Source organism: Protopterus annectens, chromosome 7.part1, assembly GCF_019279795.1.
Source record: "Protopterus annectens isolate FY-2018-M chromosome 7.part1, PAN1.0, whole genome shotgun sequence".
Classification (NCBI taxonomy): Eukaryota; Metazoa; Chordata; order Ceratodontiformes; family Protopteridae; genus Protopterus; species Protopterus annectens.
In genome coordinates, this window is record NC_056740.1 from 127,873,576 (window position 1) to 127,901,372 (window position 27,797).

The 27,797-nt window shown below is 47.0% G+C and overlaps 1 protein-coding gene across 1 annotated transcript in view; it reads right to left on the minus strand.

The window, feature by feature from the left end:
• The window catches only part of PRKAR2A (protein kinase cAMP-dependent type II regulatory subunit alpha), a 1,557,926-nt gene that overhangs the window by 674,327 nt on the left and 855,802 nt on the right, over positions 1-27,797 (minus strand). The window lies entirely within an intron of this gene.

The following is a 27,797-nucleotide window of genomic DNA, read 5'->3' on the forward strand; positions in this document are numbered from 1 at the left end:
TAATTCAGATATCTTTCTAGCTGAAGTGATTGCTAAAAGGAAGGCTGTTTTCCAAGAAATAAATTTTAAGTCTGCAGTGGCAGCTGGCTCGAAAGGAGGCAGAGTGAGCTTCCCCAAAACAAATTTAAGGTCCCAGGCAGGGGTAAGAGCTCTCCTGGGTGGTCTCAAGTTCTTTGCCCCTCTGAGATACTGCTTGAGCAGGGGATGAGAGAAGAGGGGTTTTTCTGTGTTATAGTGAGCTGAAATAGCTGAAGCGTGGATTTTAATAGAGGAAAAAGACAGGCCCTTGTGAACCACCTCAGTTAAGTATTGCAAAATCTGAGGTAAATTGGGCGCTGCTATGCTCATCATTAAAGATTGGTTCCAGGCACAGAATCTTTTCCATTTGTCAGCATAAGATTTTCTAGTACTGTCTTCTCGCCTTCAAGATGACATCCATCACAGGTTTGCTAAGGGATGATAAGGGTGTATTTAAGTGATTAGCCAGGCAGCAAGGTTCAATGTTGGAAGCTGAGGGTGCAGAATTTAGTTCTCCTGCTGAAACAGCAAGGGAGGGATCAGAGGCAGGTGACATGGAGATATTTGCGACACACTGCACAGGAGTGGGTACCAGTGTTGGCGTGGCCAATCTGGAGCAATCAAAATCATTCTTGGTTTGTCCTGTTTGACTTTTGGCAGAACTTTGGAGAGCAGAGGCAGAGGGGGAAAGGCGTAGACGGATAGGTTTTTCCAGCTAAAGGACAGAGCATCCACTTTCCAGGCTTTTTTGTGGGGAGTCCTTGTGCAAAACTTGTCTAACTGGTAGTTCTGGGGGGAGGCAAACAGATCTATGTCTGGGCTTTCCCATTTGCTTGTCAACATGTTGAAAATCCGTGGTTCCAGTTTCCACTCGCATGGGTCCATGAGATTTCTGCTTAGTCCGTCTGCCAGTGTATTAAATTTTCCTGGCAGGAACTGAGCTTGTAGGTGCACTTGGTAGCTCAAGGCTGTGTTCCACAATGCCATGGCTAGTCTGCAGAGGGGGTAAGAATGTGTACCCCCCTTGCTTATGTACCATATAACTGTGGTGTTATCCGTCTTTACCATTAGTTGTCCTGGAAGAATGTAGCCCTTGAAGGCTGTCAGAGCATTCTGTACAGATAACATTTCTTTTTGATTGATATGTAGGTGCATTCGATTTGGGTTCCATTTGCCCTGAATGCACTTCCCTGCCAGGTGAGCACCCCATGCATAGCCTGATGCATCTGTAGTTAGGGTTTGGGCGGCAATTGTAGTGTGAATGGCAGTTCCTTGTTTTGGTGACAGGCCTCTGCCCACCATAGGAATTCCAGGCGTAGGCAAGGTACGATAGGAATCATTGTTTCCAGCCTGTGACAATGTTGACTCCATAGACTTTTTAAGTACCACTGTAGTTTCCTCATATGCAATCTTGCATATGGAATTAGAAGAATGCAGGAGGTCATGAACCCCAAAGCTTGCAGTATTTGTCTTGCAGATCGCAGGGTTTTTGTGGCCACTTGTTTGAAGTAAGTTACCAAATGAATTTGCTTCTCTGGCATGAGGAAAGCCATCTGGGCAGTTGTATTCAAGCTTGCACCCAGGAATGTAATCTGTTGAGAGGGTACCAGTTGCGATTTCTTTTCGTTTATGGTGTACCCCAGACAAGTTAGAACCCTTTTTACAAATGCCAGATGATTTAGAAGTATGCCCTGGTTTTCTGCCTGAATTAGACAATCTGCCAAGTATGGATATATTTGAATATTTCTTTGCCTGCAAAATGCAATAACTGGAACCAGGCACTTTGTGAACCCTGGGCGCAGTAGACAAGCCAAAGGGCAGTGCAGAGAACTGATAATGCAAGTAGCCTGCTTTAAAGCATAGGTATCTTCTGCAAGATTCCCTGATTGGGATGTGCAAATATGCTTCTTTTAAATCTAGAGTTGCCAACCAGGCATCTTTGCCTAGCATAGGAAGTAACTGGTGAAGAGTCAGCATCTTGAATTTTGGAATGTCCAGAAAAGTATAGTTTTGTACCAACCATAAATGTAGATGTTAGAGTGTTCACACTGCTGCAGTCATTACACTTGGGTTATCCTGCTGTCAAGCGGTCCCGCAATCAGCCAGAGTTCCAAAGTCTTGGTCCGGCGTCGGTTGCTGTCACTTCTTCCCTGACGTCAGTGCGCCATAAGATGCATCAGACGCCATTTTCTTCAGTTTTTCTTGCCCCAGATGTCAGGTGCCCCCAAGTAGGTAGGCAATAGATATTGCTAATAAAACATATATAAAAAGTAAACACAATACCTTCAGTTACAAGCAAATACACCACAAAGGTTGTATAGGATAGAAAGGTATAGATAAGTCCAGCTAGGACAGAGGGAGGGTAACCTGGACTGCAGCAGTGTGAACATTCGAACATCTACATTTATGGTAGGTACAAAACTGTACTATGTTCATCGTGTTACACTGCTGCAGTCATTACACTTGGGTAGAATCCCAAAGCGAAGGTTGGGTGGCTGGTCTATAAAGAGTTAGGCTTGGCTATGAGGCCCTGCAGAACTGCAGTGGCAAACCCTGCTCTGGATTTAGAGTAAAGAGGCAAGTGGTAATGCTTGGTAAAGGTGTGCACTGAACTCCAAGTTGCAGCCTCCAAAATTTCCTTGGTTGGTACTCCTCTGAGAAAGGCTGTTGAAGTGGCTGTTGCTCTGGTAGAATGTGGCCTAATGTTATTAGGGACTGATTTTCCATGCTGTGTGTAGCAGTAACAAATACAGTGTCCTATCCATTTGGAAATGGTCTGCTTTGAGATAGCCTTGCCCTGTGATCCTGCAGCATATGTTACAAACAGTTGCTCAGTTTTCCTGAAAGCTTTTGTTTTGTCCTTTGTTTTGTCCAAGTAGACGCGTAGCTGCCTGTGTATGCCCAAAGAGTGCAGAAGTTTCTCCCCTTTATTCTGGGGGTTTGGATAAAAAGTTGGCAAATGGATGGTTTGGTTAAGAGCCACACTAGATACCACCTTTGGCATGAATATAGGGTTTGTCCTTAAAGAAACCCTGTCCTGATGAAATATTATAAATGGTTCCACTGCCATTAATGCCTGTAGCTCTGAGACTCTTCGTGCTGAAGTTACTGCCAGGAGCAGAGCTGTTTTCCATGATAAAACTTTTAGATCGGCTGTATTGGCTGGCTCAAAAGGTGGCAAGGTCAGTTTTTCCCAAACAAAATTGAGGTCCCACGTTGGCGTTGGTGCTCTCCGGGGCGGTCTTATGTTTTTAGCCCCTCTGAGGTACTGCTTTAGCAAGGGATGAGAGAATAAAGGAGGATCTGTGTTGTAATGAGCTGAAATGGCAGAGGCGTGGATCTTAATTGATGACCAGGATAGGCCTTTGTCCAGCATCTCAGTTAAGTATTGTAAAATCTGAGGAATGTTTGGGGCAAGAGGGTCAAGGCTTTAAGCCTGGTTCCAGGCACAGAATCTCTTCCATTTTTCTGAGTAAGATTTCCTGGTGCTAGGCCTCCTGGCCTCAAAAATGACATCCATAACAGCTTTAGAGAGAGGTGTTGCCTGTTTGACTAATGAATCTGCCATGCAGCCAGGTTTAGGGTTTTGAGCTGACCGTGCAGGATCTGATTGTTTTGTTGAGTCAGAATGTGTGAAATTTGAGGCAAAATCCATGGTGGGCCTTGAGCTAAGTTCTTTAAGATTGGGTACCAGTGCTGGCGTGCCCCAGTCTGGAGCAATCAGTATCATCTGTGTTTTTTCTTGTCTGGCTTTTAGGAGTACCTTTGAAAGGAGAGGCAGTGGTGGGAAGGCATAAACTTTTACGCTTTTCTAGCTGAAAGAAAGAGCATCCACTTTCCATGCTTGTGTGTGCTAAGTCCTTGTGCAGAATTTTTGTAGTTGGCAATTCAGTGGGGAGGCATGCTGAAGATTTGTGGATTCAATTTCCATTCGTGAGGGTCCATGACATTTCCGCTGAGATCGTCTGTCAGAGTATTTTTCTTTCCTGGCAGGAATTGTGCTTGCAGATGAACTTGATAAGTTAGAGCTGTGTTCCACAAGGTCATGGCTTGTCTGCATAGGGGATAAGAATGAGTGCCCCCTTGCTTGTTTATGTGCCACATTACTGTGGTGTTGTCTGTCTTTAATAATAATTGTCCTGGATGCAGAAGGTCCTTGAAAGCTGTTAGGGCATTTTGAACAGCCAACATCTCTTTTTGATTGATGTGAAGATGCATTTGGTCTGTGGTCCACTTGCCCTGAATACATTTTCCTGCCATGTGTGCTCACCAGGCGTAATCCGAAGCATCTGTTGTTAGAGTCTGCCTGGCTGTAGGTAGAGTGAAAGGCTGACCCTTGTTGAGGTGACATGCCTGTGCCCACCATCGAAACTCCTGTTGTAGGCAGGGAATTATTGGTATTACTGTTCCTAAACTGTGAGAGTGTTGAGTCCAAACACTTTTTAGGTACCATTGTAATTTCCTCATATGCAGTCTGGCATATGGAATTAGTAGAACGCATGATGCCATGAATACGAAGGCCTGCAGAATTTTTCTTGCAGGGAGATGGGACTTTTTTGCCAGTAATTGAAAATATTGAGTCAGTTGTCCTTGTTTGTCTGGTGTGAGATAAGCCATCTGGGCCATTGTATCCAAGCTGGCACCCAGGAATATTATCTGTTGTGAGGGCACTAGTTTTGATTTCTTTTCGTTTACTGTGTACCCTAGAGAAATTAGCAACCTATTTACAAATGCCAGATGCTTTAGAAGAATGTCTTTTTTCTCTGCTTGAATGAGGCAGTCGTCCAGGTATGCATATATTTGAATTCCTTTTTGTCTGAAAAATGCAGTTACTGGTGCCAGGCACTTTGTAAAGACCCTGGGCACAGTGGATAAGCCAAAGGGCAGTGCAGAGAATTGGTAGTGCATTGTACCAGCTTTGAATCTGAGGTATCTTCTGCAATCTTGTCTGATAGGGACATGCAGGTATGCCTCTTTGAGGTCCAGATTAACAAGCCAAGCCTTCTTGCCCAGCATGGGAAGAAGCTGCTCTAGTGTCAACATTTTGAATTTCGGAACATCCAGGTAAGCATTTAGAGTTGAAAGGTCTAGTATGCGTCTCCAGGCTTTGTCCTTTCTGGGGACCAGGAATAGTCTTGAGTAAAATCCTTGTCCTTGTTCCTGCTGTGGTACTTTTTGAATAGCTCTCATGTCCATGAGGGCTGAAATTTGTTTTTGAGCCTCTGCCCATTGATTTTGTGGCAAGTTTGGCATTCCCTTTAGCCTTGGTAAAGTGTGAAAGTGGAACCTATAACCCTGAGACACAATATTCAGAACCCATTTGTCTTGGGTGATTGTTTGCCAATTTTGAGAAAAAAGTGCTAGTTTCCCCCCCCTAAGGGGGCTGCCAAAAGGGAAGTGCTTGGCATACGAAGGGGGGAGTCATTGGGACTGTTTTCTGTAAGGTTGAGACTTGTCCTCACCTCCTTTTGGGGTTGAGGTACCCCACTGTCGTCTGTAAGAGCCTTGGGGGTTGAGATCTGCCTCTTGGGCATCTGTATCTTCCCCACTTGTGGCCTGTCTGACACTGGAAAGGACCAATTCTTTGTAGGCCAATTTCTGCTACATCAAGGTGGCTGTACCTGTAAGAAATCCTTGACTGTTTGCATAGATTTAGCTTTATCCTCCATTTTCTTTAACACCTCTTCTGCCTTAACACCAAACAAGGTATCATGCTGTAAAGGAGCATCCAATAATTTTGCCTTAACATGGTCAGGTAAACTCTGTTCTTTTAACCAAGCATGTCTTCGAATCACAGAACCTGTAACTGCGGCTCTACAAGAGGCCTCTAAAGAATCAAAATCACATTGCAGAGTATGTTTTCCCACCTGTTCAACTGCATGCAATAAATCCTGCATTTCCTTATAGTCAGGAGCTTCTGAGCTTGTAAGAATTTTCTGTTTAACTGAGCCATTAAGTATTGTTGGTACTTAAGCATGTGAAAAGTACAGTTTTGTACCTACCATAAATGTAGATGTTCGAGTGTTCACACTGCTGCAGTCATTACACTTGGGTTATCCTGCCATCAGGCAGTCCCGCAGTCGGCCAGAGTTCCAAAGTCTTGGTCCGACGATGGTTGCTGACGCCTCTTCCCTGACGTCAGTGCGCCAGGGGTATATAAGATGCATCCGACGCCATTTTCTTCAGTTTTTCTTGCCCCAGATGTCAGGTGCCCCCAAGTAGGCAATACATATTGCTAATAAAAGATATACATATAAAATAAAAACAATACCTTCAGTTACAAGCAAATACACCACAAAGGTTGTATAGGATAGAAAGGTATAGATAAGCCCAGCTAGTTCAGAGGGGATGGAGGGAGGGGAACCTGGACTGCAGCAGTGTGAACACTCGAACATCTACATTTATGGTAGGTACAAAACTGTACTATGCTCATTGTGTTACACTGCTGCAGTCATTACACTTGGGTAGAATCCCAAAGCTAAGGTTGGGTGGCTGGTCTATTAAGAGTTAGGATTGGCTATGAGGCCCTGCAGAACTGCAGTGGCAAATCCTGCTCTGGATTCAGAGTAAAGAGGCAGGTGGTAATGCTTGGTAAAGGTGTGCACCGAACTCCAAGTTGCAGCCTCCAAAATTTCCTTGGTAGGTACTCCTCTGAGAAAGGCTGTTGCCCTGGTAGAATGTGGCCTAATGTTATTTGGGACTGATTTTCCATGCTGTGTGTAGCAGTAACGAATACAGTGTCCTATCCATGTGGATATAGTCTGCTTTGAGATAGCCTTGCCCTGTGATCCTGCAGCATATGCTACAAACAGTTGTTCAGTTTTCTTGAAAGCTTTTGTTTTGTCCAAGTAGAAGCTTAGCTGCCTGTGTATGTCCAAAGAGTGCAGAAGTTTCTCCCCTTTATTCTGGGGGTTTGGATAAAAAGTTGGCAAATAGATGGTTTGGCTAAGAACCACACTAGATACCACCTTTGGCATAAAGGTAGGGTTTGTCCTTAAAGAAACCCTGTCCTGATGAAAAATTATAAAAGGTTCCACTGCCATTAATGCCTGTAGCTCTGAGACTCTTCGTGCTGAAGTTACTGCCAGGAGCAGAGCTGTTTTCCATGATAAAAATTTTAGAGTGGCTGTATTGGCTGGCTCAAAAGGTGGCAGAGTTAGTTTTTCCAAAATGAAATTGAGGTCCCAAGTTGGTGTTGGTGCTCTCCGGGGCGGTCTTATGTTTTTAGCCCATCTGAGGTACTTCTTTAGCAAGGGATGAGAGAATAAAGGAGGATCCGTGTTGTAATGTGCTGAAATGGTAGAGGCGTGGATCTTAATTGATGAGAAGGATAGGCCTCTGTCCAGCATCTCAGTTAGTATTGTAAAATCTGAGGAATGTTTGGAACAAGAGGGTCAAGGCTTTGAGCCTGGTTCCAGGCACAGAATCTCTTCCATTTTTCTGAGTAAGCTTTCCTGGTGGTAGGCCTCCTGGCCTCCAAAATGACAAACATGACAGCTTTAGAGAGAGGTGTTGCCTGTTTAACTAATGAATCTGCCATGCAGCCAGATTTAGGGTTTTGAGCTGACCGTGCAGGATCTGATTGTTTTGTTGAGTCAGAAGGTGTGGAATTTGAGGCAAAATCCATGGTGGGCCTTGAGCTAAGTTCTTTAAGATAGGGTACCGGTGCTGGTGTGGCCAGTCTGGAGCAATCAGGATCTCTGTGTTTTTTCTTGTCTGGCTTTTAGGAGCACCTTTGAAAGGATAGGCAGTGGCAGGAAGGCATAAACTTTTAGCTTATTCCAGCTGAACAAAAGAGCATCCACTTTCCATGCTTGTTTATGATAAGTCCTTGTGCAGAATTTTTGTAGTTGGCAATTCAGTGGGGAGGCAAAAAGATCTATGCCTGGGCATCCCCATTTTTGCGTTATCATGCTGAAGATTTGTGGATTCAATTTCCATTTGTGAGGGTCCAAGATATTTCTGCTTAGATCGTCTGCCAGAGTATTTTTCTTTCCTGGCAGGAATTGTGCTTACAGGTGAACTTGATATGTTAGAGCTGTGTTCCACAAGGTCATGGCCTGCCTGTATAGAGGATAAGAATTGCTTGTTTATGTACCACATTACTGTGGTGTTGTCTGTTTTTAATAATAATTGTCCTGGATGCAGAAGGTCCTTGAAAGCTGTTAGGGCATTTTGAACAGCCAACATCTCTTTTTGATTGATGTGAAGATGCATCTGGTCTGTGGTCCACTTGCCCTGAATGCATTTTCCTGCCATGTGTGCTCCCCAGGCGTAATACGAAGCATCTGTTGTTAGAGTCTGCCTGGCTGTGGATAGGGTAAAAGGCTGACCTTTGTTGAGGTGACATGCCTGTGCCAGCCATCGAAACTCCTGTTGTAGGCAGGGAATCATTGGTATTACTGCTTCTAAACTGTGAGAGTGTTGAGTCCAAACACTTTTTAGGTACCATTGTAATTTCCTCATATGCAGTCTGGCATATGGTATTAATAGTATGCAGGATGCCATGAATCCCAGGGCCTGCAGAATTTTTCTTGCAGGGAGATGGGACTTTTGTGCCAGTAATTGAAAATATTGAGTTAGTTGAACTTGTTTGTCTAGCGCGAGGTAAGCCATCTGGGCCGTTGTATTTAAGCTGGCACCCAGGAATGTAATCTGTTGTGAGGGCACTAGTTTTGACTTCTTTTCATTTACTGTGTACCCTAAAGAAATTAGCAACCTTTGTACAAATGCCAGATGCTGTAGAAGAATGTCCTTTGTCTCTGCTTGAATGAAGCAGTCGTCCAGGTATGCATATATTTGAATTCCTTTTTGTCTGCAAAATGCAATTACTGGTGCCAGGCACTTTGTAAAGACCCTGGGCGCAGTAGATAAGCCAAAGGGCAGTGCAGAGAATTGGTAGTGCATTGTACCAGCTTTGAATCTGAGGTATCTTCTGCAATTTTGTCTGATAGAGACATACAGGTATGCCTCTGAGGTCCAGATTAACAAGCCAAGCCTTCTTGCCCAGCATGGGTAGAAGCTGCTGTAATGACAACATTTTGAATTTCGGAATATCCAGGTAAGTATTTAGAATTGAAAGGTCTAGTATGGACCTCCAGGCCTTGTCCTTTCTGGGGACCAGGAAGAGTCTTGAGTAAAATCCTTGTCCTTGTTCCTGTTGTGGTACTTTTTGAATAGCTCTCATGTCCATGAGGGCTGAAATTTGTTTTCGTGCCTCTGCCCATTGATTTTGTGGCAGGTCTGACATTCCTTTTAGCCTTGGTAAAGTATGAAAGTGGAATCTGTAACCTTGAGACACAATATTCAGAACCCATCTGTCTTGGGTGATTGTTTGCCAGTTTTGAGAAAAAAGTGCTAGTTTTCCCCCCTAAGGGGGCTTCCAAAAGGGAAGTGCTTGGCGTACGAAGGGGAAAGTCATTGTGGCTGTTTCCTGTAAGGTTGAGATTTGTCCTCACCTCCTTTTGAAGTTGAGGTGCCCCACTGTCGTTGTCTGTTTGAGCCTTGGGTTGAGATCTGCCTCTTGGGCGTCTGTATCTGCCTCTCTGCGGCCTGTCTGACACTGGAAAGGACCAATTCTTTGTTGGCCAATTTCTGCTAAATCGAGGTGGCTGTACCTGTAAGAAATCCTTGACTGTTTGCATATATTTAGCTTTATCCTCCATTTTCTTTAACACCTCTTCTGCCTTAACACCAAACAAGGTATCATGCTGTAAAGGAGCATCCAATAATTTTGCCTTAACATGATCAGGTAAACTCTGTTCTTTTAACCAAGCATGTCTTCGAATCACAGAACCTGTAACTGCGGCTCTACAAGACGCCTCTAAAGAATCAAAACCACATCGCAGAGTGTGTTTTCCCACCTGTTCAACTGCATGCAATAAATCCTGCATTTCTTTACAATCAGGAGCTTCTGAGCTTGCACTCATTTTCTGTTTTAACTGAGCCATTAAATATTCTTGGTACTTAAGCATGTGAAACTGGCAATTTAAAGCTCTTACTGCTAAAGTTGCATTAGTGTACACTTTCTTCCCCCATCTATCCAAAGCTCTGGAATATCTGTCAGAGGGTACTGGATTTTTTGCAATGGAAGCCTTAACCCCTTTTGGACCCTGGGAAATAGTTTCTGGGTCAGCAGAAGAGTTTTTATAAAGAAACTTGTGAGAGTCAGGGACTCTATAATAACTATCTGGCTTGGCTGGTGCAGGGGGCAAAGAATCAGGAGATCAGCTGGATTCAGAGAACACATCATCCACAATATTTAGCACAGGCGGAATAGCCAGGGGCCTGTGTTGAGGCAATAAAAGGAAATCCCTGAGCCTCTTCTTGGATTCTGAGTAATCCTGACTTTCCCAATGGAAATGCTCCCTCATGGTATGTAAAGTTTCCCCAAAAGAATAATCCTCAGGAGGAGAGGCTGAAGGGATAGATTCTTCAGAGTCCTCATAGAGGGGTAGAGAGTATCCCTGGTCTGAAGAGGAATCAGAGGAAATGGAAACCTGATCAGAGGAATCATAGTCTGTATCCTGCCTAGGCCTTTTCTCAGGAGGGGGATGGGAATTAGAAGTTATGTACTCACCATAACGTTCCATCTGAGTAGGTGACTTCATTTGGATGCAACCTGTGGGTATCGGATCCGACCTCGGATCTGAGCCGGCATTTCAAAAGCTTAGGCTCCGAGCTCCTAGCTCCTCCCTCTTACCCATAACCCCTTGCCAAGCCCTGACTGACCTCAGATTGAGTTTACCTAAATAATACTGACTACAGTACATGAACCAAGCATAAATACTCACTCTATAAAGGTCAGGGGGATGGAGGGGGGGATGGTTGCATCCAAATGAAGTCACCTACTCAGATGGAACGTTATGGTGAGTACATAACTTCTAAATCTGAAGTAGGTAGACTTCATTTGTCTGCAACCTGTGGGACAGAGTCCCCAGCTACCTGAATCTTGGGTGGCCATCATGGAAGGATGTTCCGGAGCACCGCTGAGCCAAAGGATGCTCTTCCCCTGGAAACAACATCCACCTTATAATGAGAAATAAAGGTATGAGGCGAGGTCCAAGTAGCTGCCGCGCAGATATCATCCAATGACACACGGGACTTAAAGGCGGCTGACGTGGATACTGCCCTAGTAGAATGAGCCGTAACCCTCTGAGGAGCAGGTTTACCTGAAGTGTCATAAGCCTGCAGAATACAATTAGCAATCCACCTAGATAGTGTGACTTTAGACACTGCTTTACCCAAAGCAAATTTAGCAAAGGAGACGAACAGCTGATCTGATTGCCTGTGACCAGCTGTTCTGTGAATATAAAATCGTAATTGTCTATGAACATCCAAGGAATGCAATTTGTATTCCCCTTTGTTTGAGTACTTGGGAAAACACACAGGTAAATTGATTGATTGGTTGATATTAGACTCTGAAGAGACCTTGGAAGAAAAGATGGATTGGTCCTGAGGCACACCCTATCTGGAAAGAAAGAAAGGTAAGGCGGCTTGACGCATAGAGCCTGAAGTTCAGACACTCTTCTGGCTGAAGTGATAGCTACTAAGAAGGCAGTCTTCCAGGAAAGGTACTTTAGGTCTGTAGAAGCTGCAGGCTCAAGGGAGGAGCAGTAAGAGCTTGCAGAACTAAAGATAGGTCCCAAGGTGGTACAATCTCTTTGACTGGAGGCCTCAACAAAAAAATCCCTTTGAGAAAGGTTTTGCACAATTTCGCGTCATGAGGGAGCTGTCTCATGACCAATGTGATAATGCGAGATGGCTGCCAGTTGTACCTTAATCGTGGAAGAACTTGCCCCTTGATGAAAGAGGTCTGTTAAAAAATCCAGCACTGCTGACATAGGTGCTGAGAAAGGGTCCAAAGTTCTCTGAACTGCCCAAATAGAGAATCTCTTCCATTTACTCCGATAAACCTGCCTAGTGGAAGGTTTATGAGCTGCCACTAAGATGGCCTTGACCGGTGACGAGATACCGGGAGTCCTAATCAAGGATGGAACTGGAGCAGCCAAGCTGTCAATTTCAGGGTGCGTAGATTGGGAACCGAAATTCCCAGAGGGTGGGAGATGAGATCCGGAATCGGATCCAGAATCCAGGGTGGATTGATTTTGTGAGACCATATTAAGGGGAACCATGGTTGACGAGGCCAGAACGGGGCAATGAGAATCATTCTGCTCCCCAAACTGTTGGCTTTCTGCAGAAGCCTCTGCATCAGAGGTAGTGGAGGGTAGGCATAAAGGAGACCGGGAGGCCAAGCATGCACCAGCGCATCTCTCGGGAATTCCCCTGGTGGGGGAAGCAGAGCGAAGAAATTGTCGCATTTGGCGTTTGAGGGAGAGGCAAAAAGATCGCAACAGGGTTGCCCCAAACGGCAAAAATCTTCCTCGCTACCTGAGGATTGAGAGACCACTCGTGAGGTGAAAGAATGGTGCGACTGAGTTTGTCCGCAAGGATGTTGGATTTTCCCGGAATGTGCATTGCTACCAGAAAGCATTTGGTGGAAATTGCCCATTCCCAGACTCTCATGGCCTCTTGACAAAGGGGATAGGACCTGGTTCCTCCCTGTTTGTTGATGTACCAGACTACCGACATGTTGTCTGTCTGAATCGCAATAGTCCCTGAAGGAAGAACGTGGTGAAGTGCTTGCAACGCTAGGAGCACCGCCCTCATTTCCAGGACATTTATATGCAACGACATCTCTGTGGGGTTCCACGTGCCTTGGACAATCTTTCCCGCAGAATGCCCCCCCCACCCGAGGCAAGAAGCGTCCGTGGTCACTGTGGCTCGGGGAAATGCAGCACAAAAGGTCTCCCTGTCAGGGGCTCCGGAGAAAGAAGCCACCAAAGAAGGGAATCCTTGCACGCTTTGCTGACCGCTATCGGAGTGTTGAGAGAGGAACAGAGAGGGGACCACTGAACTTGAAGGGTCCATTGAAGAACCCGCATGCGTAAGCGTGCATGAAGAAGCGGGATAGCTGCCGCCATCGAACCTAGGGCCCTCAGGACCGAAGCTGCAGTCGGAAATGGTTGCAGGACCGCTGCTACATGACACTTCAGGTTGGCTATTCTGTCTGGAGTGAGGAAGGCTCGCATTGACCTGGTGTTTAGCCTTCCTCCTATGAAATCTATAGCTTGTGTGGGGTGCAGTAAAGATTTCTCCCAGTTGACAGTGATGCCCAGCCTTGGGGCTAGTCGAAGAAAGTAGTCCCTGGCTGAGCACAGAAGATGCCTTGATGATGCCGTCAGGAGCCAGTCATCCAGGTACGGAAAGACCTGTAATCCCTGGAGCCTCAAGTGGGCCGCTACCACCGCTAGAACCTTGGTGAACACCCTGGGGGCTGAGGTGAGACCAAAGGGGAGGACCCTGAACTGGTAATGACTGGCTCCCAGCCGGAAGAGAAGGAACCTCCTGGACCGTCTGTCCATGCGAATGTGGTAGTACGCGTCCTTGAGGTCGATGGAGCACATCCAGTTGTTCTCCCTCAAGAAGGGGAGTAAAGATTGAAGGGTGACCATCCGGAACTTTTGCTTGGTTACTGACAGGTTCAGCAGGGAAAGATCTAAGATTGGTCTTAAGTCCCCCGTTTTCTTTGGCACCAAAAAGAACCTGGAGTAAAACCCTGACCCGGTTTGATCTGGGGGGACGCACTGGATAGCTCTTTTTTCTAGCAGCTGTTCGATTTCGATAGCTGCTGCCTCCCTTTGGTCGGGTGGAACATCTGGGAGGCTGCGAGATCTGGGAACTTTGTACAGGGGAATTGTATAACCTCTGGATATCACGAAGCACCCAACGGTCTGATGTGATGGACTCCCAAGTAGTTAGGTGCCTCGAGCGCCCCGACTGCCTCCAGAGACGGACAGCCGGGCAACCCTTCAGGGCTGCTGCGTGGGTCTCTCAGAGAAAGGTTCTCTGGACCCAAAGTTTCTAGGAGCCCCCTGCCTCTAGGACGGCGACCTCCCTGTCCTCCTCTGCCACGGAGGACTGGTTATCCGAGCAGGTTGGGACTGCTGCGATTTCCGGAACCACATCTTCTTCTGTCCCTTTTGGTTCTTGAGAAGGACCTCTGGGGAGCTGAGAAGCGGACTCCGACGGCAGACAGCATCTTCCGTCCTTTCGCTCTGGACCAGTGTTTCGCGAACAGTCTTGCCAAACAAGGCAGAACCATCAAAGGGGCATTCGAAAGTCGCCTTGAAGGGCTCTCTTGAAATCACAGTGGCGGAGCCAGGCCTGCCGCCTCATGACTAGGCCTGCTCCGCTGGCTCTAGCGGCTCCCTCGGTAGCGTGAGAAAGTAGCCGCACAGATGTGTTAGAAACCGCTCTAAGAGTGGCCATTCGGGTGGAGTATACCTGCTTATCCTCACCCGACATGGACTCTGGGGGAGATGCAGCGTATTCTTTAATCAGATCCCGCTGCATCCTGATGGCGTGTGCCATGTAGTTCAGCTCTCAAAGAGAAGGTTGCTGAACTGAAAACTCGCTTCCCAATGCGATCCATCGAGCGGGACTCCTTGCCGGAGGATGCATAGAGGGACTCTCCTGGGCCAATTCCTCTTAGTGGCTGCAGCCATCATCATGGCATCTACTGGGGGCCCTTGCTCCAGTAAGTGCGGTCCGGAGGGGAAAGGATACGGTCAGGACGCTTGGGTACAGGCTCAACGGTGTCCGGATCCTTCCACGCTCTGATGGATATAAGGTCCACCAGAGGGTCGGCAGGAGGGACACCCAAGAGGTATATGGGCCGCCTCGAATGCCTCCAAGAACACAGACTCGTCTGAGGAAGCCTTGGGGCAGACCACCCCCTGATCCTTAACATTTCCATAATGTCTCCAAATGAGACGTCTTCAGGGGTGATCTTGGGAGCCTTCCCTTCATCCAAGTCTGTGTCTTTGGTAACGGACTCGGGAGTCCATGTGCCTCCTTTGCACTTACGCTTCCGAGGTACTTCATCGGGGCTGTCCGAGGAGTACTCTTCCGCAGCTGGATGTTCCAAGGGAACTACTTGGGACATCGAGGCGGGCTGTCCCTGGGACCGGCTGGTGGGAGCCTGGCCCAATTGCAAGGAGTGCGGGATGGAGCCGTGGCAGGGACCGGGGTCGGATGTCCTCAACAGTGCCCTTTCCACTACGCCGAAGGCCGGGGAGTCAGCTTCTCTAAACCCCGAGAGCCGACCCCACTCGGATCCGGCGCGGATCGGAGCGGAGCGAAACCGCCGGATCCGAGACCGTGTGCTCCGACCTGGGCGGAGCCGAAGACACCAGCTCCTCGGATCCGAGGCTCGGTCCTCGGCTCCGAGGTCGGGTCCGGTACCAAGCACTCAAGGGATGGGGCGGATCCGAGGTGCGCCGACCTATCGGATCCGACCCACCCCGATCCAACTCTGCCCGGCGCCGACAGCTCGAACCCATGGTATGGGTTGGAGAAGGAGCCAAAGGGGCGAAAAAGGGTGAAGCCCTCCCGGATGGGGGCTAGGAGCACTCCCATTTGCATTTGGGCCTGGATGAATTTCCTCATCATCCGGTCCATATCTGCTTCACTCATGGAGAATGTGGATCTGGTGGAGGCCACCGGCGGACTTAGAGAGCCGCCTTGGGGACCTCACTGAAGGGCTAGCCTCCTCCTCGGGCCCAGGAGAGAACCGAGGGGAGTGGAGCCGAGGAGGAGGAAAGCTAGAAGGCACAGGGAGGCCGCTTAGATGGAGGAGCCGAACTGGAGGTTTCAGCTCTCCGTTTGTGGTGCCTCTCCTGTGCCTCTCCTTCTTCTCTCTCTCCCTAGAAGACTCTCTCTCCTCCGGCATCTTAGAGGGAGGTTGAGTCCCAGCCGGTGGAGGAGAGCCCACAGCAACTGCTTGCTGAGTAGAAGGGGCAGAAGCGGCGGTATCTGGAGGGAGAAGTCCCGCCAGCACCAGCTTCGACCTCCGCTCCCTCAAAGCTCGGGGGTTGAACCCTGCAAAAATGGTACAACCAGATGACAGGTGCTCAACCCCCAAGCATTTAACGCACCGAGTGTGGCCATCCGCTGGGGACAGCTTATGGCCACACTCGGTACATTTAGAGAATACAGCCTTATGGGCTTCAGACATGATAAGCCCTACAGGCCTCAAACAAACACACACACACAAACTACGCAAAACCCGAGAAAAGTTTAAAAGAAAGAGAGAGGAAAGCCTAACACAATCACTTCTAACTAACTAAATTAAAAAAGTTAAGGTTTTTGAAAATTTTTCTGTCAGAAAAACTTATCGGTCACTAGGAGCTCTGGAATCCGTCGCAACTTGAAAGCGGCAAACGAAATCTGAGGTCAGACAGGGCTTGGCAAGGGGTTATGGGTAAGAGGGAGGAGCTAGGAGCTCGGAGCCTAAGCTTTTGAAATGCCGGCTCGGATCCGAGGTCGGATCAGATACCCACAGGTTGCAGACAAATGAAGTCTACCTACTTCAGATCCCCTGATTAGAGTAATGAGGTCTTCAGCCATTTTAACCATCTGTTTCTTAGGCAGAGGCCTAGTTGTCTCCACGTGGGAGTCGGAGGAGGCCTGTGGCTCTGAGGTAGCGGGTGTCAGGGGCTACGAAAGCGCCTCACTGAGAACCGGCGACTGGCCTAGAAGAGGTTTCGTCGTCGGTTTTGGACCTCGGATGCCTGTCTTTATCCTTGTCCTTGCGTTTTTTCGGTATTGCAGTCGTCGGTTGATCCGACGGCATAGTATAATTGAACCTTCGGCCAAAGTTGTGCAAAGCAAAATCAAAACGTCTTTTTATAGTGCATTTGTTAAATCTAGCACAAAACCAACAACTAGTGACGTCGTGATCAGGGCCTAGGCATGGAATACAGTAAGAGTGGAAGTCCTTATGAGGTACTTGCTTCCCACAAGAAATACAATTAACTTTTTCTGATATCGGTCTGAGGCAAGAAAAAAGTTTTCCCAACGGGGTACTTAGCTTTATTGAAGACTTCGGATCTGAAATTCGACTTCGAAAATCTCAGGAGTCGGCCGAATGGCACTTGCGAACTGCTTTTGCTTCAGGCACCGCGCGGCAAGAAAGACTGAAGAAAATGGCGTCAGATGCATCTTGTATACCCCTGGCGCACTGACGTCAGGGAAGAGGCGTCAGCAACTGACCCCGGACCAAGACTTTGGAACTCTGGCCAACTGCGGGACTGCCTGACGGCAGGATAACCCAAGTGTAATGACTGCAGCAGTGTAACACGATGAACATCTGGCAATTTAAAGCCCTTACTGCTAAAGTTGCAGAAGTGTAAACTTTCTATCTGGCTTGGCTGGAGCAGGGGGCAAAGAATCAGGAGATAAGCTGGATTCAGAGAACACATCATCCACAATATCTAACACAGGCGGAATAGCAAGAGGTCTGTGCTGAGGCAATAAAAGGAAGTCCCTGAGCCTTTTTTTGGATTCTGAATAATCCTGACATTCCCAGTGGAAATGCTCCCTCATGGTATGTAAAGTTTCCCCAAAAGAGTAATCCTCAGGAGGAGAGGCTGAAGGGATAGATTCCTCAGCATCAGAGTCCTCATAGGGGGGTACAGAGTATCCCTGGTCTGAAGAGGAATCAGAGGAAATGGAAACCTGATCAGAGGAATCATAGTCTGTATCCTGCCTAGGCCTTTTCTCAGGAGGGGGATGGGAACCCCTGATTAGAGTAATGAGGTATTCGGCCATTTTGAGCATCTGTTTCTTACACATGGAGGACTGTCCTGGAGAATGCTGTACTTGCTTCTTTGTCTTTAATGGTGTTTTTGTCTTGGCTGTTGCTTTAATGGTAAGTTGTGCAGGTCTGAAAACACCCTCAGAAGCCGGTGCCTGCACAGCAGCTCTGGACTCATGCAAGGTAGAGACATCCGCAGGTTCCACAGTCGAAGAAGCATCTCATGGCATACTCCAAATGGGTCTCAGTAGAGGCCTGCAAATCTGAGGTAGCGAGTATCAGGGGCTGCGAAAGCGCCTCACTGAGTATCGGCGGACTGGCAACTAGCGTAATGGAAGTGCCATCGGCAGTTTTGGACTTCTGCGGTCTGTCTCTGTCTTTATCCTTACTTTTTTTGGAATATCGCTAGTCGAATGGCTTACCGAAGCCATTTCTGGATAGTTATACAGAGTACCAAAATAATTTGCTGCAAATATAGCCCAACGAATAGTTCGGGGGTTAAACAAGGCACAAAACCGACAGCTAGGGACATGGTGTCTGGGCCTAAGCAAGGAATGCAGTAACGAATGAAAATCTTTATGAGGTATTTGCTTTCCACAGGTAAGACAATTGTTAACTTTTACTGACATTGGTTAAGGGCAAGAAAAAGTATCCCCAATGGGGATACTTAGCTTTTCTGAAGACTTCGGTTCTGAAACTCGAAAAAGTACAGTTTTGTACCTACCATAAATGTAGATGTTCGAAGATCCACATTGCTGCAGTCCTTACACTTGGGTAGTCCGCTGTCCACGGTCGGCCCGAATATCAAAGTATAAGGCTGACGTCGGTCAGGGCGCATTTAACTGACGTCAGGACGTCAGGGTACAAATGCGCATGACCGGCGTCATATCCTCAGTCTTTTCTTGCCCCAGATGTCAGAAGACCTTAAAAATAAAGGTCAAAACCAAAAGACAACAAACAAATAACCAACCACCCTTGCACTAACTATATGTACACTATATACAATATACACAATATGTACAAACCAACCCACACAACCACCTCCAACTACAGAGGGGAAGGAGGGAGGGTAAATTGGACTGCAGCAATGTGGATCTTCGAACATCTACATTTATGGTAGGTACAAAACTGTACTATGTTCTTCATCTCACATTGCTGCAGTCCTTACACTTGGGTAGAATCCCAAAGCAGAGGTAAGGGAGGATGGCTAACTATAAGGAAGCAGGAGCTGCCAAAATGCCCTGCAAAACCGCAGTGGCAAAACCAGCCCTGGACTTAGAGTAAAGTGGCAGGTGATAATGCCTAGAGAAAGTATGCACAGAACTCCAAGTAGCTGCCTCCAAAATATCCTTGGTTGCCACTCCCCTCAAAAAGCTGTTGAAGTGGCAGTAGCCCTAGTGGAATGAGGCCTAATCCCAGCTGGAACCTCCTTGCCATGATGGGAATAACAGAAAGCAATGCAAAACCCAATCCACTTAGAAATAGTTTGTTTTGACACAGGCTTGCCCTGAGAACTCAAAGCAAAAGAAACAAACAACTGCTGAGACTGCCTGAACCCCTTAGTTCTGTCCAAATAATAACGCAACTGCCTGTGTACATCCAAAGTGTGCAAAATCTTTTCCCCCTTATTTTGGGGATTTGCATAAAAAGTAGGCAAATGAATAGTCTGGTTTAAAGCCACACTAGAAACCACCTTAGGCATAAAGGAAGGATTAGTACGTAATGATACCCTATCCTTATGGAAAATCAAGAAAGGCTCAACTACCATAAGGGCCTGTAATTCAGAAACCCTTCTTGCAGAGGTAATGGCCAACAAAAAAGCAGTCTTCCATGATAAATATTTCAACTCAGCAGTAGCTGCAGGCTCAAAAGGTTGTAGAGTGAGTTTCTCCAACACAAAATTGAGATCCCAAGCAGGAGTAGGAGCTCTTCGTGGGGGTCTTATATTCTTTGCCCCTCTAAGAAATTGCTTGAACAAAGGATGAGAAAACAATGGCGGGTCGCAATCATAGTGAGCTGAAATTGCTGCAGCATGAACTTTAATAGAAGAGAAAGATAAACCTTTGTCTAGTAACTCAGTAAGATATTGAAGAGCCACACACAAATTAGGCTCAGAAACATCAAAATCTTTTGCTGCACTCCAAAACAAAATCTCTTCCATTTATCAGCGTACACTTTCCTTGTACTAGGCCTTCTAGCTTCCAAAATAACATTCAAAACTTGCTGAGGAAGTGGTGGCCCATTATGGTTCAAAACAGAATATGCCAGGCTGTTAGGTGCAGAGAGTGAAGCTTGACATTGAGCAAATGGCTGTCCTCCTGTGACAACAGGTGTGGAATCGAAGGCAAAGGCCATGGAGGCTTCCGTACTAGACTTCTTAGTAATGGGTACCAGTGCTGTCGAGGCCAATCTGGAGCTATCAAAATCATCCTTGGCTTGTCCTGTCTGACCTTCAGAAGTACCTTTGGGAGGAGAGGCAGAGGTGGAAAGGCATACACATGAAGATTGCTCCAATTGAAAGAAAGAGCATCCACTCTCCAAGCTGTGGGATGAAACCTTTTCGTGCAAAACTTTGGCAGCTGATGGTTTAGTGGAGAAGCGAACAGATCTATGTCTGGAGTTCCCCATGACACTGTCAATTTCTGAAATACATGAGGATCCAATTTCCACTCGTGGGGATCCATAATTGTCTGCTCAACACATCCGCTAAGGAGTTCTGTGCTCCTGGCAGAAACCTTGCCTGAAGATTGAGCTGTAAACTGAGAGCAGTCTCCCACAAAATCATTGCTTGCCTGCATAGAGGATAAGAATCGTTCCCCCTTGCTTGTTGATGTACCACATGACAGTTGTGTTGTCTGTTAGAATCAACACCTGTCCTGGAAGAAGGAATTCCTTGAAAGCTAGTAATGCAAACTGGACTGCTAACATCTCCTTCATGTTGATATGTAGATGTTGTAGTCTGACAGGCCACTTGTTTTGTATCCACTTTCCATTTAGATGAGCTCCCCAAGCTTTGTCCGAGGCATCTGTCGTTAAAATCTGACTTGCCTCTGGCCGGGTCACAGAGAGTCCCTTGTTTAGGTGACATTCCTGAGTCCACCACAAAAATTCCTTCTGAATGCAAGGTATTATTTGAATGACAGTGTCCAGATCCTGGCAGTGCTGTGTCCATACATTTTGAGATACCATTGTAGCTTCCTCATATGCAGTTTGGCATTGGGAAGCACCAGAATACAAGATGCCATGAACCCTAAGGCTTGAAGGACTGTCCTTGCAGTCAGCCCGGACTGATGAGATAGTTGATGGAAGTAAAGGGATAGACTCTTTTGTTTGTCCGGGGTTAAAAAGGCCATCTGGGCTGCTGTATTCAGTCTCACACCCAGAAAGCACATGTCTTGAGAGGGTACTAGACTGGACTTTATTTCGTTCACAGAATACCCTAGGCATCTTAGCACTGCTATCACATATTCCAAATGATGAAGAAGCTCTTCCCTTCCTTGAGCCAGAATTAGGCAGTCGTCCAAATAAGGATAGATCTGTATTCCTTTTAGTATGAAGAAAGCTATCACTGGAGCCAGAACTTTCGTGAACACTCTGGGCGCAGTAGATAAGCCAAAGGGCAATGCAGAGAACTGATAGTGAGAAGTCCCAGCTAGAAAACGCAGATACTTTCTGCAACTGAGTCTGATAGGAACATGAAGGTAAGCCTCCTTGAGATCCAAAGTTACCATCCAATGATCTTTGCCCAGCAGAGGTAAAAGCTGCTGCAACGTCAACATTTTGAACTTGGGAATGTCCAGATAAGTGTTGAGGATAGATAAATCCAAAATTGGTCTCCACGTGTTCCCCTTCTTTGGTACTAGGAACAGGCGAGAATAAAAGCCTAGGCCCACTTCTGGCAGAGGGACCGGCTGTATGGCCCCTAGTCGGAGCAACAGAGAAACCTGTTTGTGAGCCTCTATTCTTTGTTGAGGAGGAATGTCTGGCATGCCTTTGAAAGGAGGCAAGGTATGGAAATAAAACCTGTAGCCGTGGTGTATGATATCCAATACCCATCTGTCCTGGGTAATTAAACTCCAATTTTCTTTGAAAAGTGCCAACCTTCCTCCCAAAGGTGCTGCCAGACGAGCAGGCTCTGGCAGCTGAAAAGGTAGGTCATTGGGTCTGTTTACTGAAAGGACTGACCCCTGCCCTCACCGAAGCCTGTGCAGGAGAACTCCCTGTTCTAGGCCTGAAAGAGCCCTGAGCTCTGCCCTTACCACGCCTAGATCTACCCCTAGACTGGGAATCATAAGAAGGATACGTCCACCCCTTAGTAGGCCAATTTCTACTAAACTTTGGAGGCTGGACCTGCAAAAAATCTTTAACAGTCTGCATAGACTTAGCCTTGTCCTCCATTTTCTTTAAGACTGTCTCAACAGGAGGACCAAACAACACGTCAGATTGTAAAGGAGCATCCAAAATCCTTGTTTTAACATGTTCAGACAAATTCTGATCCCTCAGCCAGGCGTGCCTGCGAAGAACAGTCCCAGTGGCAGCCACCCTAGACGAGGCATGTACAGCATCAAAACCACATTGCAAAGAATGCTTACCCACCTGTTCAGAAACATGTACTAAATCTTGCAACTCCTTACAATCAATACCTACTGCCAGAGCATCAACCTTAGACTTCAATTGTGAAAGGAGATAGTTTTGGTATTTCAACATGTGAAACTGGCAATTCAGAGCCCTCATAGCAAGAGTGGAAGAAGTATAAACTTTCTTTCCCAATCTATCCAAGGCGCTAGCCTCTTTGTCTGTAGGAACCGGATTCTTAACAACAGAAGCCTTAACACCCTTAGGCCACTGGCTAACAGTTTCTGGGTCTGCCCTAGGACTCTTAAAAAGATACTTGTGAACTTCAGGCACCCTGTAATACCTATCCGGCTTAACAGGAGCAGGAGGCAAAGAATCAGGATTAAGAGAAGCCTCTGTAAAAACATCTTCCACTACATCCAAAACAGGAGGTATAGCCAAAGGCCTATGCTGGGGTAAAAACAGAAATTCCCAAAGCCGTTTCCTGGAATCAGAGAAGTCCTGACCCTCCCACTTAAAATGCTCCCTCATGGAATGAAGAGTTTCTGAAAAAAAAAATCCTCAGGAGGAGTAGCAGAAGGAGTAGAATCATCCACATCAGAATCAGAATAAGGAGAGTACTCCTGCAAGTCTTCAGCCGAAGACTCTGAAACATCTGAAGCTTGCTCAAAACCCCTCAGCTCAGGTTCCACCCTAGGTCTCTTAGCAGGAGGGGGCATAGAACCCCTAATCAAAGTAATCAAATCTTCTGCCATTTTAAGCATATGCTTCTTGGGCATAGTACCTGAAGAGCTAGGGGTAACACCAACTGAAGCTAAACCTGGCCTGCCCCTGGGAGAAGCCTTAGAAACAGAAGGAGAGGGCCTAGACACCTTAGGAAGGGAGGGGGGTATAGTAACCTGAGAAGCCCCCTCAGCCTGACTTGCCTCCTGAGAGGCCACATCTTGCAATAATAAGGCCTCACTCTGGGAACACAAAGAAATCTCTGGTGGAGCCACCGGCTCCACCAACACCTCTAAAGAACCGGCGTCCGGTACAGACGGTTCTTCTAGCCTAGGCTTAACTGCCTTGTCCTTGCGCTTCTTCGAGGAAGCGGGCGTCGGAGCATCCGACGGCATTTTATAATTGCACCACTTCCCAAAGACTAACCTGGCACAATCCAACCTTCTCTTTATAGTGCGTTTATTAAATCTAGCACAAGAGCGACAGCCAACAACGTTGTGCTCAGGCCCTAAGCAAGGAATACACAAAGTATGATAATCTCTATGCGGTATCTGTTTCCCACAAGAAACGCAATTATTAACTTTTTCTGACATCCGGTAAATGACTGAGGCAAGAAAAAACTAAAATATTCCCCAACGGGGTACTTAGCCAACTTTGAACTCGGTCTGAAACTTCGAAATCGAAAAATCTCAGAACGCCAACCGGCACTTGCAATGCTGCTTCTGCATCGGACCATGCGGCAAAAAAGACTGAGGATATGACGCCGGTCATGCGCATTTGTACCCTGACGTCCTGACGTCAGTTAAATGCGCCCTGACCGACATCAGCCTTATACTTTGATATTCGGGCCGACCGTGGACAGCGGACTACCCAAGTGTAAGGACTGCAGCAATGTGAGATGAAGAACATCGAAAATTTCGAGTGTCGGCCGACTGGCACTTGCGAACTGCTTCTGCTTCAGGCAACGCGCAGCAAGAAAGACTGATGTAATGGCATCGGCTGCATGTTTTATACCCCTGATGACCTGACGTCATGGATGAAGAGACAGCATCCAATGCAGGAATCCAAGGCTCTGGTATTCAGGCCGGCTGAGGGATACCTGCAGGCAGATAACCCAAATGTGATGACTGCAACAGTGAAACATGAACAACATCTGCTTCTGCTTTGAGCTCCGCTCGGCAAGAAAAGCTGATGTAATGGCGTCGGCTGCATGTTTTATACCCCTGACATGATGGAAGAATTGACAGCATCCGACGCAGAAATCCCAAGACTCTGGTATTCTAGCCAACTAAGGGCTACCTGCAGGCAGATAACCCAAGTGTGCTGACTGCAACAGTGAAACACGAAGAACATCTGACTAGTAACTGGTCAGATTTCCTGAAGGGCTTAGTCCTATCAAAGTAGAATCTGAGCTGTCTGTGCACATCTAAGGAGTGCAGGATTCCTTCCCCTTTATTTTGAGGATTAGGGAAGAAGGTTGGCAAATGGATAGATTGGTTGAGATCCACACTGGACACCACTTTAGGCATAAAGGAAAGGTTAGTCCTGAAGGAGACCCTGTCAGCATGAAAAATGATGAAGGGTTCCACAGCCATACGTGCTTGTAGCTCACACACTCTTTTAGCTGAAGCAATGGCCAGAAGCAATGCTGTTTTCCAAGAGAGGAATTTTAACTCTGCTGATGCTGCAGGCTGAAAGGGGGGGGGGTAAGCGTGAGCTTTTCCAGTACAAAGTTAAGGTCCCAAGCAGGGGTGGGGGCTCTCCTTGGTGGACTTAAGTTGCTTGCCCCTCTCAGGAACTGTTTGATGAGAGGGTGAGAGAAGAGAGGTGGCTCAGTGTTGTAAGGAGGCGAGATGGCAGAGGCATGGATCTTAATGGAGGAGAAGGATAGGCTTCTGTGGAGTAGATGTGCTAGGTAATCCAGTATTAGAGGTAAGGAGGGCAGTGCTGTGTCCTCTTCCTTTAGACTGAATCCAGGAACAATACCTTTTCCACTTATCAGCATAGGATTTCCTTTTACTGGGTCTTCTGGCTTCAAGAATGATGTTCAGCAGCTGCTTGCTTAGGCTGGTCACTGGGGGGAGAATTGAAGAAATAAGCCAGGCTGCAAGATTCAGGGTTTGCAGTTGCGGATGCAAGATATGTCCCTCCTGCTGAGTGAGGAGGGTTGGGATCTGGGGTAGGTGCCAGGGTGGCACCAGTGACAGGCTACGCAGTAGTGGGTACCAGTGCTGGAGTGGCCAGTCTGGGGCAATCAGGATTTCCCTTGGTCTGTCCTGTCTCATCTTGAGTAATATTCTTGTGGGAAGAGGCAGAGGGGGGAAAAGCACAGATTGAGAGGTTTACCCACTGGAAGGATAGGGCATCCACTTTCCAGACCCTGCTGTGAGGTGTCCTGGTGCAGAATTTGCAGAGCTGGTGATTGTACAGGCAGGCAGAAAGGTCCACCTTCGGGGTCCCCCATTTCTGGGATAGAAGGCTGAAAGTGCTGGGGTCTAATTTCCACTCGTGTGGGTCTAGGAGATTTCTGCTCAAGTCGTCTGCCAGAGAGTTTTGTTTGCCTGGCAGGAATTGAGCTTGCAGATGAATATGCATGTCCAAGGCCTTGTTCCACAGGGCCATGGATAGCCTGCAGAGTGGGTTCCCCCTGCTTGTTAATGTACCACATAAATGTGGTGTTGTCTGTTTTTATTAGCAGGGGTCCTGGTGACAGTAGGGACCTGAAAGTTGTCAGAGCGTGCTGAACAGCTAGCATCTCTTTTTGGTTGATGTGCAGATGAATTTGACCTGGGCTCCAGTGGGCCTGAATGCACTTGCCATCCAGATGTGCCCCCCAGGCATAGTCTGATGCATCTGTGGTTAGGGTCTGGGTGGCGTGGGGTTGAGTAAAGGGAAGTCCCTTGTTGTGGTTGCATGCTGTTGCCCACCAAAGAAACTCTGTCCTTAGACAAGGTATGACGGTTTCCAGGTCCTGAGAATGCTGGCACCAAAGACTTTTTAAGTACCACTGAAATTTCCTCAAATGCAGTCTGGCATATGGAATTAGTAGAATGCAAGAGGCCATGAACCCTAGGACTTGCAGGATTTTCCTTGTGGATAGCTGGGTTCTGAGGGCCATTTGAGCGAAGTAGCCTGTTAGGCTTGTTTTTCTGGAGTAAGTAATGCCATCTGGGATGATGTGTCCAAGCTTGCTCCAGGGAATACAATCTTTTGACTGGGGACTAATTTTGATTTCTTTTCGTTGATAGTGTACCCCAGGGAGGTTAGAAGGTTCTTTACAAATGTCAGGTGCTGCAACAGCTTTTCCTGACTGTCTGTTTGAATCAGGTAATCATCCAAGTAAGGGTAAACTTGAATCTTTCTCTGTCTCCAATAGACAATGGTTGGAGCCAGGCATTTTGTGAAGACTCTGGGAGCAGTGGATAAGCCAAAGGGAAGTGCAGAGAGCTGATGATGCATAGATCCTGTCCTGAAAGATAGGTATGTCCTGCATGAGTCCCTGATAGGGATGTGCAGATAGGCTTCTTTTAGGTCTAGGGTGGCTAACCGGGCATCTTTTGACAGCATAGGAAGAAGCTGCTGAAGGGTGAGCATTTTGAATTTTGGTACCACCAGGAAGGTGTTTAGAATGGAAAGATTTAGGATTGGGCACCAACTGCCCTCTTTTCTGGGTATCAGAAGAGTCTGGATTAAAACCCTTGACCTATCTGTTCTGCAGGAACAGGTTGAATTGCCCTTATGGAGAGCAGGGATTGAACTTGGTTTTATGCCTCTGCTCACTAGTTTGGAAGAAGGTCTGGGGAACCCTTTTGGGGATGGCAGTGAGTGGAAGTAAAATTTGTACCCCTGGGATACAATGTTGAGGACCCATCGGTCTTTGGTGATGGAGGTCCAGTTTTTTGCATGATGGGCAAGTTTTATTCCCAGGGGTTACAAGCAATTTGGGCAGAGGTGAGGAGTGGAGTTGAGAAGTCATTGTGAATTCCTTCCGTAAGGGGGTGGCTTAGCACTACCTGTTTTGGAAGTGGAGATACTCCATTGCTTAGATAGCTGCATACCCTGAGATTGTAATCTGGGGGATCTGTTTCCCCTGGGTCTAGTTTGAGATGGCCTTGAGGGGGCTGGAAAGGACCGATGTTTTGAGGGGCAATGCCTACTGAATCTTGGGGGCTGCACTTGCAAAAAATCTTTGACTGTCTGCATAGAATTAGCTTTTTCTTCCATTGTTTTTAGAACCTCTTCTGCTTTGGTGCCAAACAGATTGTCCATGTTCAAAGGAGCGTCTAGTAATTTTGATTTGATATGGTCTGACAAGGTCTGCTCCTTAAGCCAGGCATGCCTTTCCAGTACAGAACCAGTGACTGCTGCCCTGTAATATGCTTCTAGGGCATCAAAGCCACACTGCAAGGTATGTTTGTTGACTTGGCTTGCAGAATGCATAAGCTCTTATAATTCTTTATTTCCTGCACAGTCTGTAAAGGTAGATAATTTTTGCTTATGCTCCATATGTTGCTGGTACTTCAGCACATGTAACTGGCAATTCAAAGCCCTAACGGTGAGAGTTGCAGAGGTGTATACTTTTTTACCCCATCGGTCTAAAGCTCGGGAATCCCTGTCCAAAGGGGTGGGATTCATAGCTATAGTTGCTTTTATACCTTTAGGCCCCTGGGAAATGACCTCTGGGTCAGCAGCAGGATTTTTGAAATGAAAGTTGTGAGAGTCAGGGACTCTGTAGTACCTGTCTGGTTTCCTTGGAGCAGGGGGTCAAGTATCAGGAGTTAGACTGGATTCCATAAAGACATCATCCATAACATCCAGAACA